Genomic DNA, 17496 nt, shown 5'->3' with positions numbered 1-17496 from the left:
ATCAGCCTTATTCCGCTGTGCAAACAGATGCTGATGCTACACAAACAAAGGAGATGAACTGCGGCAGGACGCTGGGTGCAGGTCTCGCCGTTAAGGCTATTTTATACGCTTTTTTATTTAACTCACTCAGTCTGTTGTATCCTCAACTCTGTCTGTTGTATCCTCTTCTGTCTGTTGTCGTATCCTCAAATCTTGTAACTCAATTTTAACCCACTTCCCAATGTCGTATCGACTGCAAACTTGGTATACGTATGTCATACTGATGACAATACTATATTCTATCATTAAAAAAACTAAATCTATATTTTTAAGCAATCTTTTTTATATCTTATGTTTCGGCTTGGGTATAATTGTCCACGCTTAACTCACCTTGGCTGTAAATCACCACAGTCCCTTACACTATGGCAAGCTTCGGGGCCACTTCCTGGAGTCATGGAGTTCAGCCATTACTCGTACGGTACATTTCATTAAAGCGTGTTTAAAAAAAAGTATTTTAAATATTACTTATTTTATCATTACACGCTTTTATTTAACTCAGTCTGTCTGTTGTTGTATTCTCAAATCTTGTAACTCAATTTTAACTCACTTCCCAATGTGGTATCGACTGCAAACTTGGTATACTTATGTCATACTGATGACAATACTATATTCTATCATACAAAAAATGTAAAACCTTTTTTTTTATATGTTATGTTTCGGCTTGGGTCTAATTGTACACGCTCAACTGTCGTTGGTTGTAAATCACCATGTCCCCTTACATTATGGCAAGCTTCGGGGCCACTTCCTGGAGTCGTGGAGTTCTGACATAACTAGTGTAATAAAGGACTCGGTCAGGCGATGTAGGTCTCCGTTCGTCCTTTATTTGGGTTCCTGTCTCACACCCCGCTGGTCCTCGTCCGGACCCGCGCCGCCTCTGCCGTGCGCCCCGCGCACGCTCCTTGTGGCCCTCGCCCACACCGTGGCCGCTCTGCTTCCTCCGTGTGCCCCTCCGCACACGCCGCCAGCCACACCGCTGCTCCGTGTGCCCCCGCACACTCTGCTAGCCCCGGCTACCCCATGCACACTGCTGGCCGACGGTGCGCGTAGGTCTCCGACCACGTGGCAAATGGTGCCACTTCTCCGCCACTGCCCAGCGTGGCTTCCTCCCTATTCTCACTCTCTTCCAACCTCTCGATCTCTTCCGGCTCACGTGACCCTGACTCCTCCTTCCTGTACTGCCCCCGTCTCCGCCCCCCGTTCACCTCGTCTCCCATTGGAGCCGAGATGAGCAGTGGCTCCTCCCACACGCTCCGCCGACCAGGTTCCGCCCCCCAATACTCCGGGCCGTGTGAGTGGCGCGGAGGCCAGCAACCACCCTGTTCTTGCTCGCATTACATGGCCCCCCCCCCTGATGAAAAAGCCAGCCGTCCCCGGCTGCAATAGAACAACAACAATGCGAGCAACAACAGGACAATCAGGAATCACAAGACAAACGGAGATTAAAACAACAACAATTAACAAAAGGGAAGGGACTTAGAACGAGTGTGGGTCGCCGGCCCGTCCCGCACGGGGGGCGGCCCCCGCACGGACCGTGATCTTGACAGGGTTTTAGGAGCGGTGGGACCGGAACCACCAGCCGCTGTTGGAGGCCTGTCAATCCCAGCATCCCGTTCCCCAGAGAGGCCCGTCGTCGGAGCCTCCTGCAACTGTGCCCGCGGCGGGGTTGGAGGGGCAGCGGGGCCAAGTGTCCCAGTCGCTGTGGTAGGCCCACCCGGAGCAGGAATCACCGTGTCCGGCAGAATCACAGCCAGTCCGTCTACAGGAGGCACGACAGGCGCGCTTGCAGGTTGAACAGGCAAAGTCAGTGGCACGTCGGTCGCGACAGACACCGGCAAGGCAACATTAGGAGATGACGCATCCATCCGCGGGGCAACGTACGGTTTCAATAGAGACATATGAACGTACCAGCGCCGCGATCCGAACCGAACACGCGCGGACTGCGGACTAGGAACCTCAATAAGCACAACCGGCCCCTGCCACGGTTTGTGCAACTTAGGGGAGGTCCCCACCGGTACCTGCAGGTAGTGCAGCCAGGCCATGTCCCCCACCCACCAGGGGGACTCACAATGCGAGCGCCGTGCACAACGTTCGTTCCGGGCCTGGGTCTTGGTCGTAGCCAATCGGGCCCCCTCCCGCGCCTCTGCCACGCAACGAACGGTGTCCCTAATATAATCAGGGAGAGGCTTGACAGGACCCTTCGCCCCCGTGCTCAGTTGCACGTCCACTGGCAGCACATTTTCGCGGCCGTACATCAAAAAGAAAGGTGAGTACCCCGTCGACGCATGTGGCGTCATCCAGTATGCGGAGAGCACCCCAGGGATATGCAAATCCCAATCAGCCTGCTTTTCGCTAACCGTATGACAGAGCATGGTCGACAGGGTCCGATTGAGCCGTTCAACCATCCCATCCGTTTGCGGATGGTAGGGAGACGTCCGAACCTTCTTGGTCCCCAGTGCAGCGCATACCTCGCCCAACAGTTTGGAAGAAAAATTTCGCCCTTGGTCCGTGAGCAACCTTTCCGGTGCCCCTTTGTCCATTACGTATCCGAACAGGAACGCCTCCATGATAGACGCCGCTGACTGATCGGCTAAGAGCCAGGCCATCGGCCAGCGGGAAAGATATTCCACCCCAACCAACAAAAATGTATTCCCCTGAGCGGACGGCGGAAAGGGTCCCAAAATATCCAACGCCACCAACTCGTTAATCCGTGACACCTGTATGGACTGCACTGGTGGAACATATGGGTGTTTAGGCGGTTTCCGCTGGGCACAGTCGGAGCATGCCCGAATGTGCCCGACGACATCAGTCGTCATGCCGTGCCAAAAATAATCCCACTGTAACGTCAACAAGGTTTTCTGCACCCTGAAATGTAACAACTTCTCAGAGTGCAGAGTCCGAATCAACTCATATCGCAACGACGACGGTACAACAAGACGCCAGCGATCGTGCAACCCTTTCCTCCACATCAACAAGCCATCCTGGAGAGCAGCTCCCGGCATCCCATCGGACAGCGGTCCACCTCTCTCCTTCGCAGCCCGACCCCGCAAGGCCCCCAGCGACTCATCGAGCAATTGCTCGCGAACCCATACCGAACGCGGCAGATTCAAAACCCCATCAGCCGGTTCTGGACACGCGGGAGCCTCAGGCACCTCCACAGCGTACATAACAGGCCGAGGTCGCAGCGGAACCCACGTGCACTTATTCGTGCCCGAAGCGCAGGCGCAAGGGGACCCCTGCAGCAATCTGGAGAGTGCATCCGCGTTCGCGTGACGCGATCCTTTACGATACTGAATCTCAAGTGAAATTCCTGCAGGGTTTCCATCCATCGTGCCAATTGGCCAGACGGTTGGTCAACCCTCAGGGAATATTGCAAAGCCGCATGGTTCGTGCGCACAATAAATGTATGGCTGTATAGATACGGCCGATATTGGCGAAGATAATGCACTATGGCCAAGAGTTCTCGATGAGTAACGCAGTAGCAGGTCTCCGCTGGAGACAACACGCGGCTACCGTAAGCCACCACACGTTCGACGCCGCCCTTAGACTGGGACAGAACGGCCCCAATCCCGGTGTCACTAGCATCAGTATCCAGAATAAAAGGGCGAGTAAAATCTGGATAGTCCAGCGTCGGCGCCGACGCCAAACGATCACGTAGGTTCTGAAATGCCGCCTCCTCCGTCGGTCCCCAGCTGAACCTCCGGCCCTTCGCCGTAAGGAGGTGCAACGGGCTAGCGATCGTGGCAAAGTTTGGAACAAACCTGCGGTAATACGAAGCGAACCCAACGAACCGACACACGTCCCCCACTGTGGCCGGAGTCGGCCAGTTTCGGACGCACGCTGTCTTCTCCGGGTCTGTGGCCACCCCGTCCGAACTGACTATGTGGCCCAAATAGCGCACGGATCGCTGCAACAGGTGACACTTTTTGGGCTTAAATTTCAAATTGGCGGAACGCATCCTAGCAAACACCGCATCCAATCTCCGCAGATGTTCCTCAAACGTGCGGCTGAAGACGATAACATCATCTAAATATATCAAACACGAATCCCACTGCAGACCGGTCAACACGAGCTCCATCAGCCGCTGGAACGTCGCCGGGGCGGCGTTCAAGCCCATGGGAAGACAATAAAACTGAAACAAGCCCTGCGGCGTACGGAAAGACGTTTTTTCCCTCGAGGACTCGTCCTGGGGAAGTTGCCAGAATCCCGACGAGAGATCTAGAGTAGAAAAATGTTTTGCCCCAGACAAGGCATCGAGGGAATCATCCATATGCGGCAGGGGGTACGCATCTGCAACCGACACCTTATTTAACTTAAGAAAATCGACACAAAATCGCAATTTCCCATCCTTTTTCTTCACAAGGACCACAGGGGTGCTCCACGGACTGTTGGACGGGGAAATAATGTCAGCGGCTAGCATATCCTCCACCGCGCCGCGTACATGATCCCGCTCCGTCGGACTCAACTGATGCAGGTTCATCCGAATCGGAGCGGCATCCCCCGTATCAATATGGTGGAAGAGCAAGGAGGTGTGTCCCAAATCGAAATCGTCCAAACTAAAGACGTCGGGATACTTTCCCAACAGCGCGTGAAGCGCGGACCGTTGGTCCCCAGGCAAGGACGCATTTTCCCGGCACAACTCGGCAATCCAGCGATCATCCTGTGCCGTGGAGGCCGAGACCCCCCCTATGAGGCCCCGGCGGCCCCGATCGTCATGGGCCGTGAAAGCAGTCGTAGCATGAGCCAAAACCGTTCCGGCCGGCACAATAACATTATCCGCGCTCCCATTCAACACTTGAAAAAACGGAGGCTGACCCGGCCGAACAATCGTCTGTGCCCCGACCAGCGTCAAGCCACCCGTTATAGCATTGGACGGCGACATCAACACGCCTGCCGCACCCTCGATTCCCGGCACTGGTTTCCGATACCGCAGCGGAATAAGCATCTGCGAGCCAGGTGGAATATCAACCGATACCTTGGACAGCGCCTGCACCTGGCGGTCAGGAGCGGACTGGCCCCAGGGTGATGGCAAGAAAGAAATTTTGCGGCCCCCCGGTAATTCGATACAATTTTGATCCACCCTTATCTGAATGGGCATTTTCGCCAGGAAATCGGTCCCCAACAAGCAGGGCACCGCGAGGGACCTGGAAATCAACACCGTCCCTGAAGCCGAAACACCCCCAACTGATATGCTGGCGTCCACCTGACCCACAATGCCCATACTTCCCCCGTTCGCCGCTATGCAAGAGTCGTAAACCGGTCATACCTGCTCCGGCGGAATGGACAGGAGATGGAATATCACGTCGGAGATAATGGTCGCGGACGCACCCGAGTCCACCAAAATGCGCACGTCAACCCCTTGGATCAAACCCGGCACAGTCGACGACCCAGTAGCAGCCGCAACGACCCTCCATGCCAATTTCCGCCACTGCATCAGCGAGCGACGTGGATCTCTCAGCGCCCCCCCGTTAGTAATGTCATCCGGACCGCATAGCGATGGTGATGCATGAGATGACAGGCTTTGTCGGGTGTCTGATGCATACCGACTTGCCTGTCGTGGGTGATCTTGCCGTGTCGTGTCCTTGGCAGGGGCCTCCTGCTGGAGCGGCGGCCGAGAGCGAGCCCAACACTCCCTGGTGAAGTGCCCCCGAAGGCCGCAGCGGAAGCACGACAAGTTGGCTCGTCGTCCGTCACCCCCTCTGTCTTGGCGATCCCGCAACGGTGGCCCTGAGCGCAACTCCGATCCCCCTCGAGTAGGCCACTGGGTCGATGCTGCCGCCAGCTCCTCAGGCCTCTTCTTGTCCCGTATGTAGATGGCTTTGGACGGATCCCACCCTGTGGCACCCCCTTCGATGTTGGGGCTCCCCGGCCAGGCCGTCACCTGCTTCCACCGGCGCAGGTTGAATTGCGCATCCAGGCACTTAGCCGCTATCCGGGAGGTCAGCTGTTCGTGGCCGTACACCGGCATGGGGATGCCCAAATCCCTGGACAACTCTAACATCTTGCCCAATAGTAAAGGCTCCAGCAAGTCGGGCTCCGTGTCCAGATATGCGGTCATAGCCAGCTCCAACACAGCGCCCCGGAAAGCCACTGGCGATTCTTCTGGTGCCTGTTGCCACTGCACGAATCTGCGATGTGCGTCGTCCGGGGGCTCATAAGCCTCCGCCATTTCCTCGAACACTCCTTTTAGCGTGGTCTTCCTCGCGGTCTTGATGGAACGGAAGAACCTCACAGACTCGTCGTCCAGGAGCGTCGGTAGGACCTCCAAGGCTTTCGCATCCGTCCACTTGGCGGATCGGACCGCTGCCTCAAAACGGCAGGCAAATGCACTCCAATCCCCGCCGATCGAGAACTCCTTGATCGTCGTCAGACGATGGCTGCGGGTCCCCGAGTCGCCGTCTCCCGCTGAAGGTGTACCACTTGGTGGCGACAAGATGGCGTCTCCATGCGGCGGGGTCAAGATGGCGGCTTCCCGCGGTGGAGGCAACAAGATGGCGGCTTCCCGCGGTTCGTCCCCGACCACGCCCAAGATGGCGGCGTCCTGCCGCGTGTCAGAGAGGGCGGGAAGCGTCGCGCAAGCCCCAATGGCGGACGGCTCGGCCCCACTCAAAGGTTCCCCGCTTGGGCGATCCGGCCTCGTCGCTGTCGTCACCAGGGTGCATAATTGCATCAAAACGACCTGCAGCGAATCAAGTTGGGCCGTCACGTGTCGCCAGCCCTCCCCGGCGCCCGTCGATGCAGACGGCCCGGCCCCGACGACATCTTGCACTCCTGGTGCGTCGCCCGTCCCCACTTCGCCTCCGCCTTCCATCGTCGGGAGCGCCACCACCGCTGGAAGATCGTCTTCATCTTCAGAAGATGGTGCAGGTATGTTCTTTTTCTTGAGATGTTTAGACATCTCGTACCACTTCTGACACCAGTGTAATAAAGGACTCGGTCAGGCGATGTAGGTCTCCGTTCATCCTTTATTTGGGTTCTTGTCTCGCACCCCGCTGGTCCTCGTCCGGACCCGCGCCGCCTCTGCCGTGCGCCCCGCGCACGCTCCGTGTGGCCCTCGCCCACATCGTGGCCGCTCTGCTTCCTCCGTGTGCCCCTCCGCACACGCCGCCAGCCACACCGCTGCTCCGTGTGCCCCCGCACACTCTGCTATCCACTCGCTAGCTACGTGTGCCCCGCACACTCTGCTAGCCCCGGTTACCCCACGCACACCGCTGGCCGACGGTGCGCGTAGGTATCCGACCAGGTGGAAAATGGCGCCACTTCTACGCCACTGCCCAGTGTGGCTTCCTCCTTATTCTCACTCTCTTCCAACCTCTCGATCTCTTCCGGCTCTCTCCTTATATCCTCCTCATCACGTGACCCTGACTCCTCCTTCCAGTACTGCCCCCGTCTCCGCCCCCCGTTCACCCCGTCTCCCATTGGAGCCGAGGTGAGCAGTGGCTCCTCCCACACGCTCCGCCGACCAGGCTCCGCCCCCCAATACTCCGGGCTGTGTGAGTGGCGCGGAGGCCAGCAACCACCCTGTTCTTGCTCACATTACACTAGTACAGTACATTTCATTACCGCTATGGCAAGCTTCGGGGCCACTTCCTGGAGTTGTGGAGTTCTGCAATTACTCGTACGGTACATTTCATTAAAGCGTGTTTAAAAAAAGTAATTTTAAATATTACTTATTTTATTATTACACGATTTTATTTAACTCACTCTGTCTGTTGTTGTTGTATCCTCAAATCTTGTAACTCTATTTTAACCCATTGCCCAATGTGGTATCGACTGCAAACCTGGTATACTTATGTCATACTGAAAATACAGACACCACGCAGAAGTTCACCCACACACACAGACATCACACTACACTGATCTTCTGAACTGAAATTTATTAATGGCACGTCTAAAGAAAATCCTGTGCGGCTCGGAGTAAATATTCTACGAGCAGCGCCTAGCATATCCTTATTCAATCCCTGGATGTACCCCCACTCTACTTCTCACCTCGCAGACTCACTCACGATGTCACACGGATGCTGTGGGAGACGAATGGACGATGATCTGAGAGGAGAACTGCTTAACGTTTTTCTGTTCCCTCCTTTAATGCCCTCGGAATCCAAAGATCCAGGGTCACGTGGTGTTATCCTGCACGGCCAATCGGGCGCCTACCTTTCGATTTTAAACTGATGCATTGCTTCCCATTATGCCTCGATCCATTGTCGACGCCCAGGTCCTCCCCAGACTCAACCGGTTTGATTGGGGTGGCCGTCACGCAGAATACACATCTGCAGTGGGTCCAGGAAATTTCCTCCCACCTCCTCTTATGCACTGCTTACAGAGTGGTTGCCCTCGAGATCCTATCTCCCTGTGCTGTGAGTGTCTCATTGCGGTTAGCCCGGTGAGCTTCGTTGCGCCCATACAATTTTAAGCCAATTCCCGGGGGCCGCAATGCAATTTGGCCTGGGGGGGTCGGCCAATCTCCTGGCACTGAGAAATCGTGGGACATCCCTGCTAGGGGCCCCTCTGGGAAAAACCCATGTTACCAGGTGATCCCCCCACGAGACCCTACGTGGGTGCGTGTGTGTGTTTAGTGGGGGTCTGCGTGCGTTCGTGTGGAGGGGTGCGAGGGGATGGCGGTGCCGGCGGAGTTGCTTCATTGCTGTGGCACCACATAGCCCCCCGAGGTGTCCGTCCCTATCCCGGATGGACTGGAGCACCTCACCTGGGCCGCTCCTACCAGGTAGCGCCGCGGAGTCCGGGGGAATCGCGGAGGCTCAGCTGCCCGAGGCTCCGGCAGTGGTCTCCGTCTCCATTCCAGAGGCCCCTCCTGCCCTCCCGCGTCCACTGGCTGGGGAACAAACTCAGGGTCAGAGGGGTTTAGGGGCCACCGCGCCTGTCACCTCCTTGTTGGTCCGGGGCCCGCTGTGAACTGGGGCCTCGCGGGGCCCATATACATGGTGCGAAGCCCTCGGGTATGAGGGGCGCGGTGATCCCGGGGTGTCAGAGTACCTGAAGGGCGGGGATCTTTCTCGCCGGGGCCGCCCTCCATGGTTTAAATCGGCAGACGTTGACCACCATCTCTCGGCCCCTCAACCCGCCCTGGATCAGCACTGTCCAGGAGGAGATCTACCGCACCACGTCCAGGGTCCGCGTCAGTAGGTGGTCAGCTTCCCCACCTGTACAGCCCCTCCGAGCGGGGTATGCAGCCATACCTTAGAGCCCGCCGAGTAGAAGGGGGGCTCCACACGGGGCCGGGCACCTTGCTCTTGCTGCTGTCATGCGGCCTCCCCCTGTTGGTAGGCCCGGCCACGGGCCCCTCGCAGGGTCCCCATCAGGTGCTCCATGGGCTGGCACCCTTCTTCCAGGTGCGGGGGGGGAACACCGAACAACCAGATCTGCTGGTAGGCGAGACTCATGACCAAACATCATTAGGAATGGGGTCTGTCCCATAGATGTGTGTACCATGGTGGTGTAGGCGAACAGGGCATAGCAGAGGTGTTCGTCCCAATCCTGTTGATTGGCTTCCCGGCTAGGGTCTGGTTCATACGCTCCAACATACAATTCGGCTGGGGGTGGTATGCCGTAGTTCGGTCCTTCTGGTTTCCGAACTCCCGGCACAGCACCTGAAATAGCCCTGCCTTGAACTCACTACACTGGTCAGAAATGACTCGTTTGGGAATCCCATGTTTAAGCACGTAATGCTCCACAAATGCCCTGGCGACCACAAGGGCTGTTTTATCGGGGATGGCCACCGCCACTAGATAGCGCGTGAAATACTCCACCACCATGAGAATATACCAGTTGTATACCAGTTGCCTCGGCGGGATCGTGGGAATGGCCCCTGTATGTCGATCCCAACTAGCTGGTTCGCCCGGCTGACATGGAATGGCCTCAGGGGCACCTGATACTACGCCAAATTCTGCCCACACTGTTGACAAGCGCGGCAGCCCTATCCTCAGGCGGCCACGTCTTACGTCAGTTTGGGCCAGAGATGCTGGCGATGCAGGGTCTCCCGAGTGCGCCATTCCCCATCATGGCCCCCGAGCGGGTGGTCGTGCACCAGCCGTAGCAGCTGGGGCCGCACCTGGGTGGGAACAGAGATGCAGCCCGGTTGCCCGGCTTCAGTTAGTTCCCGCACCACCCCGTTCTTTACACACAACCGGGCATACAAACCACTCCAGGGTCACTGCAGGGTGACCTTTTCCTCCCACAGGGCCGCCTCCACCGCAGCCAGGTCCGGGTCCCGCTGCTGGGCCTGTCTCAGCTGCTCGTCATCCAGGCCGGGGAACGCACAGCCGACGTCCTCTTGGATCCGACCAGGCCCCGGGGTGTGGGCCCCGTGCCCGCCGGATGGTCCACTGGGTCCCTGGCTCTTTCTGCAGGGACCTCTGTGGCACACACAGCACTTTTTCTCAGCAGTGGGGGGTTAGTCTCAGGGCGCTCCAGGGGGGCCATTGCCTGTCGGCAGCGTCCCCCCGTGAAGCATGGGCAGGCCTCCTCCGCCCTCGTCTCGGCGCACAACACGGGTCGCCTTGACAAGGCATCCGCGTTTGCGTACGTCCGTCCAGCCCTGTACTCGATTTGCAGGTTATACTCCTGCAGCTGCGTCAGCCATCGGGCCATCTACCCCCGCGGTTTCTTGAATGTGAGGTGGATCTGCAGAGCATAATGGTCAGTGGGCACGCAACATTTCCTGCCGTACAGATACCGCCAGAACTGCTTACATGCGAAAATCACGGCATACAGTTCCTGACAAGTCAAGCAAAAATTATACGCCAGCCGGACCCTGAGACTAGCGGTAAGTACCCGGCGTTGCTCGGACGAAAAAGGCAGACACACACATGGACTTACACACAGACATTGACCCACACACATAGAAACACATTGACTTAGACGCACACACACACATATATGGTTAAACCCAGGATGGATCGTTAGTAGGCCAGCCTAAATGCTTCTAACCGGCGAAGATGTTCCACGTTTCGCAAGCGTAGAGAAGGGAGGGAATTACCGTGGCCGAGAAGACCTGGAGCGTCATGCAAAGCGAGAGAGCAGGTAACTTCTGCATAGCGTAATGCAGCTGATGAAAATATGATGGCGCTCGACTGATTTGGAGTGAGACCTCTGATGTTAAACCGGAGCCGGTCATGAGCACACTGGCCAGGTATGGGAATCTCGGCAATCTGTCCACAACTGCCGCATCACCAATTGTGAGTTGTGGGGGTGGATTGTTTGATGGTATAAAATACCCAGGCAAGTGCTTAGTTTTGGTGGGGCTGATGGTAAGGCCCCACCTCTTAGTGGCAAGCTCCAGGCTCAGCAGCAGTGAGCAGCAATCACCAGAGCATCGGCATACATAACATGGTTGAGCAATAGGGAGGCATCCCTTGACCGTACCCGGGCATCGATCAGCCTCCCATTGTATCTGTACCATATGGTAATTCCTCAAGTACAGCCATTGAAGGCTTCATGAACTACGTGGTCAAAAGATAGGTTAAATAATGTGGAGCCAGAGGATATCCCTGTCACACCCAAGGTGTAGAGGGAATGGGTCTGACTGACGGCCACGTAGTTTGACGCAGGGCTGCTCACCATCATGAAGGTACTGAAGGATCGTGAGCAACGTTTGAGGGACTCCGAAAGCATAAAGAACAACCCAGAGGCCAGGCCTACTGATGGTATCATAGGCCTTGAGCAGGTCAATATAGCACATACATTCACTCACACGCACACATGGACCTACAGACACGCAAAGAAATGGACTTACACTGACTGATATGGATCCATGCACACAAAGCAACTAACACAGACGCCCATGGACTGACACACACAGACATATCGACTCACACACACAAACACATGGACTTACACACACACATATGGACTCACACACGCATAGACATGCACTTTAGATACACACACATGGAGTTACACACACATCTATCGACGTACACACATACAGCGACTCACACACATCGACTCACACGCAGACATACGTGGACTCACACACACATTGACGTAAACACACATTTACTTACACACACACATATCGACTAAGACACACACACATGGACTTACACACACATACATAGACTGATACACACATTGTCCTACACACACATAGAGATATGGACTGTGACACACAGACATCTACTTAAGTTACACACACATGGATTAACACACACACATCGACTGACACACATAGACACACAAACGCACATTGACTTACACACTCAAATGGAGCCATGCACACACATCGACTCACACACACGCATTCACTTAGACACACACACATCGAGTGAAACACGCACGTTTGGACTTACACACACATGTGGACTAACACACACACAGCGACTGATACGCACACAAATGGACTGACACACACACACAAACACTTGTACGTACACACACACACACATGGGGCGTTGTCCGTTTGAAAAAGACAGACACACACATGGACTTACACACAGACATGGACCCACACACATAGAAACTCATCGACTTACACGCACACAAACACATATGGACTCACACACAGACATCGACTTTAGGGACACACATGTGGTTTCTGCACACGAACATTATAATTGTAATATTAGGCAACTTATTAGTTTCATGATAGGAAACAATGAAGCAGAGTTGTTATGTGCACACAAACGTTATCATTGTAATATTTGTAAACTGATTTGTTTAATAATAGTAAACAATAAACCTCAGTTCTTAGCGAAATATGCAATAAAATTGTACTTTACATTGGCGTGGTGACGCCTCGTCCCGTGCAGAGCCCACAGCCTCACCTAGATTGGCAAGCTGGAGGAGGTGAGACATTTCCAGGCTGCGGGCTGGGCCGCTACCCCCGCCCCACCCCACCATCCCCCTGCCCGAGGCAGAATAATACTATGTAAGCGCTTTAATAATATTAAATTCATATCTAAGGACTTTATAGCAGTAACTGCACGCATTGGGGTGGGGGGGGGGACATCACACTGTGAAGAGAAATCGGCAGCGTGATGTGTATATTTATTCCATGTTAAACGCGTAAAATAAAATGTCCCCCGTATGCTGGAGCGAACGCGCATCACTTGGCAGGGTCCGCCCCCCCCCCAGGCAATTGTCGTGAGTTGGTACGGTTGATGTCCTGCAATAAGTAAATAATTAAAATAAGAATGCCACTAATTCGTTAATTAAACAACTTTAAAATTTACGGACGTGAAAACAGAATAGCCTATTCCCAGCATGGGTGCTTAGGGCCTGCTGGCAAATTATTTCGGTCTTAAACCCCACCATCCGAGAGCCAAATCCCCCGCAAGTGCGAGCGCGCGGAGACTTTTTATATAAGAAGAAGAAGAAAAAGAAAGAAAGAAAGAAAGAAGAAAGAAAAGAAGAAAGAAAAGAAAAAAGAAGAAAGATTATACCCTGTATGTGCTTAATGTGTGCACACGTTGTTTGCTTTAACACGTTCATTACACGTATGTTTAAAAGAGCAGTGCAATAGTCCAGTCAAGAGAGATACGCATTATTACTATACCCATATACTGGCATAGTAAGACCTGTAAAAAAAACGACTTGGATGTCCAACAAAAGCCAATTATTGCGATGTTGAACTCTCTCCGGTTCCGTGTTTTCAAAGTTCAACCGTTGAAGTTTTCATTTATAGGAAAAAAGGGTCACATAGCACGTAATATCAAACAGGTGAATTATATTGTAAGCTACTCATTATTGTAATATTGTGTCCTAAGTGTCTGGTGAGAATAAAGGGGTAACGACAGGGGTGGAAAAAAACTATTTTTTCAGATCCGAATTTGAGGTTTAAGGTTCAAACCATAATAAACCTTACTAAACTTTAATAAACCTAATAAACATCACGGTTTTATTTGCAATATTCCCAGATCAGTACTAGTCCTCCGACGAGTCCATCTCGTCGCCCTCTGACACATAACTGCATTTTGCGAACGCCCCATAGTTGCTCTTGAGGTAGACCAACTTCTCCACCGAACTGGGTGCCAAGCTGTTCCTGAGCTTGCTGTTTATGAAGCCCATCGTTGAGAAGTTGCGCTCCGAGGCTGCAGAGGATGTCGCCATCGTAAACAGCTTGACGCCGATCTTCTGAAGATTGGTCCAGGCCATGCCGTCCGACTGCCCATACTCCAAACGTGTCTTTTGTCCCTTGAGCAGCATAATACATCTAAACCCGACGGCATCCTTCTCCTGCTGCGCCGAAATGACGTCCTCGGTGAGCTGCGTAAAGAGGCCGTCCATAAATGACGTCACGCACCTAGGGATAGGGGGGGTCAGACACTTGTGACGATGCGTGACGAGGGGGTGGGGTTTGAGAAATGTGACGTCACATCAAAATGCGCAACTTTAAAAAATATAGACAACACGTTCTAGTTAATTAAATAAACGTTTTAATAAATGTTTTCTCCTACAACATCAGAGTGCAGCGACAGATTAAATACGCACTACAATGACAAAAGTTTAAAGCGATTTGAAGCATGTTTTATTTTGGGGGGGGGCAGAGCTATGTGACGTCATATTTGAGGGGGGGTCTGACTTTTTGTAACGTCATGTGACGAGGGGGGGGGGCAAAAATCGTCCAAAATTGCGGGACGTCATTTATGGACGGCCCCTTGTCACGTGGAATTGTCTAGTAGCCAAGTACTCTAAACGCTTGTTGATTCTAAATGTGGAGGGAAAAACCGGACAACCCGGAGAACATTCCACGGGATCACGGGGAGAGAGGGAGACATGCAAACTCCAAATATACAGCAGGCGTCAGGCTCAGGATCGAACCCACGACCTCCTGTAGACCAGGCGAGGTAGTTAATATCTCTCCGTACATCCCCCATACACAGAGAGACACTGAAATACGGAGAGACGGAGACACACGATATACAAATCTCAATCAAACAATTCACTATGTATGCTATTTCATGTAATTTATAAGCAACAATGCCGGTTAAACGATGCTGTTAACCGTGGCGGTGCCGTCTCTCTGCTGCGAACGCATCGAGGCGGCTACTGCGAGGTTTCCCTGGCAAGGGCGCGACTCGCCTCCCTATTGCAACGGGGTGTGGTGGGGTATGCAAGATCCGACTGTGGGCCCCCTTCCTTTCTCCCGACTAATTTTTACGGAAATAGCTACGGATGTTTTTAACGGTATGCAATAATACGTAGGCTATAGCTCAATATATTATTTTAGTTGCATCGTGACAGTAATAATAAATAAATGCTGCTTTTAAACACCAGCAGTAGCGCTACTAGATTTCACGCAAGTTTTTTTTTCGAAAATATTACTTTTGCATTTTAACAATGTTTTTTTCGCATTTATGGATGTTGTTGGAATATTTTTTTCTCAAAAAATATTCATAACATTGTTACTACTTGTTTATCTGTTCATTCGGGGCTGTCTTGTGGCTGATTGGGCCCCGATGCGTCGCATAACCCTCAATTACCCCCATAATTGCGCCCCTGGACCCACCAACCCCCTGTGGCCTCCACAGTGCTGGATTAGAGGCCCCGTACATAGCCAGCACTGCCCACTCATCCAGGCTAATTCTGAATTCATTGCAGTTGAATAACTTTGAAACGATCTTTACTCGTGCTGCAAGTACAAAGCACAACAAACAATATGATCACAAAATATTTTTTAAATGCATGTTTTGCCACAGGTGTGTGTGGTTAATGCAAGCTTGATGCCATACAAAATGTATCTATTTGGTGTTTGAACATCTCAACACTTCCTGTTTTATTACCAAATAGGGTAAAACCTAGTTATTTTTCATCAGGTTTGATACTGGCAAAGGGTCCCATAGATAATACGTTCACAATGCGAACTACTATTATTGACTTCCTGGAAACTATTGACGAGATGATCGTCATATTGTGACATTTTGGTATCATATCGTGAACAGTGATATCTCAACAAACTTACTGGCGACACTAGATCCAACATTTACGAAGAATACTTCCCGAAGAGGAACATATCCACGCATTTAATAGGCGGCGTTTTCTGGCAATGGCCCTTCTAAACAGAAAAAAAATCCCAGTTGCCAATAATTTACTCCCCAGTCCCGCCACGAGGCGGTGCTCGTGTCTTTAGGCTGGTTTCGCGACTGGAGGAGAGGATCGTGATGATGGAGTGACCACTGCTGCAGTTGTTACCTTGGCTGTGGCACAGAATGTGCCTCCGATCGTCAAACCGACATCGTACTACCGGATCCATGGTCGAGAATCACAGAGCCGCGTGATCACAGCTGACGAATATGGCCATTGGTTGGGACTTTGTCATCAAATACAGGCGCCAGCTGGCATCCCATAATGCTCCTGGGCACAGGGGCCGTCCATAAATGACGTCACGCGATTTTGGACGATTTTTGACCCCCCCCCCCCCCCATCGTTACACGGCGTCACAAAAAGTCAGACCCCCCCCTCAAATATGACTTCACAAAGCTCTCCCCCCCCAAAAAAAAAAAAACATGCTTCAAATCGCTTTAAACTACTGTATTGTCATTGCAGTGTGTATTTAATGTGCCGCTGCACTCTGATGTTGTAGGAGAAAACATTTATTAAAAAGTATATTTAATTAAGTAGAATGTGTTGCACATTTTGATTTGACGTCACATTTCTCAAACCCCCGCCCCCCCGTCACACATCGTCACAAATGACTGACCCCCTCCCCCCCTAGGTGCGTGACGTCATTTATGGACGGCCCCTCAGCAATATGGCCAGGAGGTAGATGACAATGTCGAAGTCACCACGACGGCAGAGCTTGAGAAGAGAGAGAGAGTTCGTGTAGTTTTGCTGCTTCTCCTCAGCGGCTTGCCTTGTACGTATATCTATGAGTCTCTGTGTATCTCTATGTGGTCTTTTGGATTGTTAAATGCGCCATAGTATGGGTTGTCTGGCCACAATCGCACCACTCTGGCATGTCTTTCATTTTACATTCGTGAAGGAGAAGCGTGTCTGTCGACGTTCTGATGCGGTTTGATTGTTACAACGGTGTGTTCGAGAAGGAATGGCAAAGTCAGGAGGTGTCTCGAATTCCCTGTATATCCCGAACGTCCGTGTTGTTCCACTCTGTTCGCACACCAAGCGTTCTTCTGGATCCGAGTGAGAGCGCGTGGGGTAGACGCTATAGGCAAAGTGGAAGCTGCCGCGGGGCTGTGGTGGGAAATGCCCTGCGTAACTTGATTGTGAGTATTATATATATACATATGCATGTATTAATACTGTCACTGTGAGACAGTCTTCCTCGAAATACAATACACGGTGAAAATAAAATAATATTTATAGTTATAGCCTGCATATTATTGAATACGAGGTTAAAACCAACCATTGCTATTTTAGTAAAAATGAGTCGGGAGAAAATGGGGGGAGGGGGGGCACAGTCGGATCTTGCATAGCCCCCCTGTCCCCCGTTCAAATAGGCAGCTGCGCCCTTGGCCAATATCACATTCACATATATAGAGGATT

At 52.7% G+C, this 17496-nt stretch overlaps 1 protein-coding gene across 4 annotated transcripts in view; it reads right to left on the bottom strand.

Annotated features, from left to right (window-relative positions):
- LOC144735991 (galactosylgalactosylxylosylprotein 3-beta-glucuronosyltransferase 1-like) overlaps positions 1-12876 on the bottom strand; it is a 70302-nt gene extending 57426 nt beyond the window's left edge. Inside the window, exons 1-2 of one of the 4 annotated variants that reach the window (XM_078618601.1) lie at positions 9031-12876; positions 8744-8869 (exon numbers count right to left, since the gene is read on the bottom strand). The gene's annotated coding sequence lies outside the window, so the exon portion shown is untranslated. The other 3 variants (XM_078618603.1, XM_078618602.1, XM_078618606.1) reach the window with 3 other exon arrangements.
- Positions 12877-17496: the final 4620 nt, after the last annotated feature.

Source organism: Lampetra planeri, chromosome 58, assembly GCF_965212315.1.
Source record: "Lampetra planeri chromosome 58, kcLamPlan1.2.h2, whole genome shotgun sequence".
Lineage (NCBI taxonomy): Eukaryota > Metazoa > Chordata > Hyperoartia > Petromyzontiformes > Petromyzontidae > Lampetra > Lampetra planeri.
The sequence above is the reverse complement of the archived record's forward strand: the minus strand, read 5'-3'. Positions and strand labels throughout refer to the sequence as shown.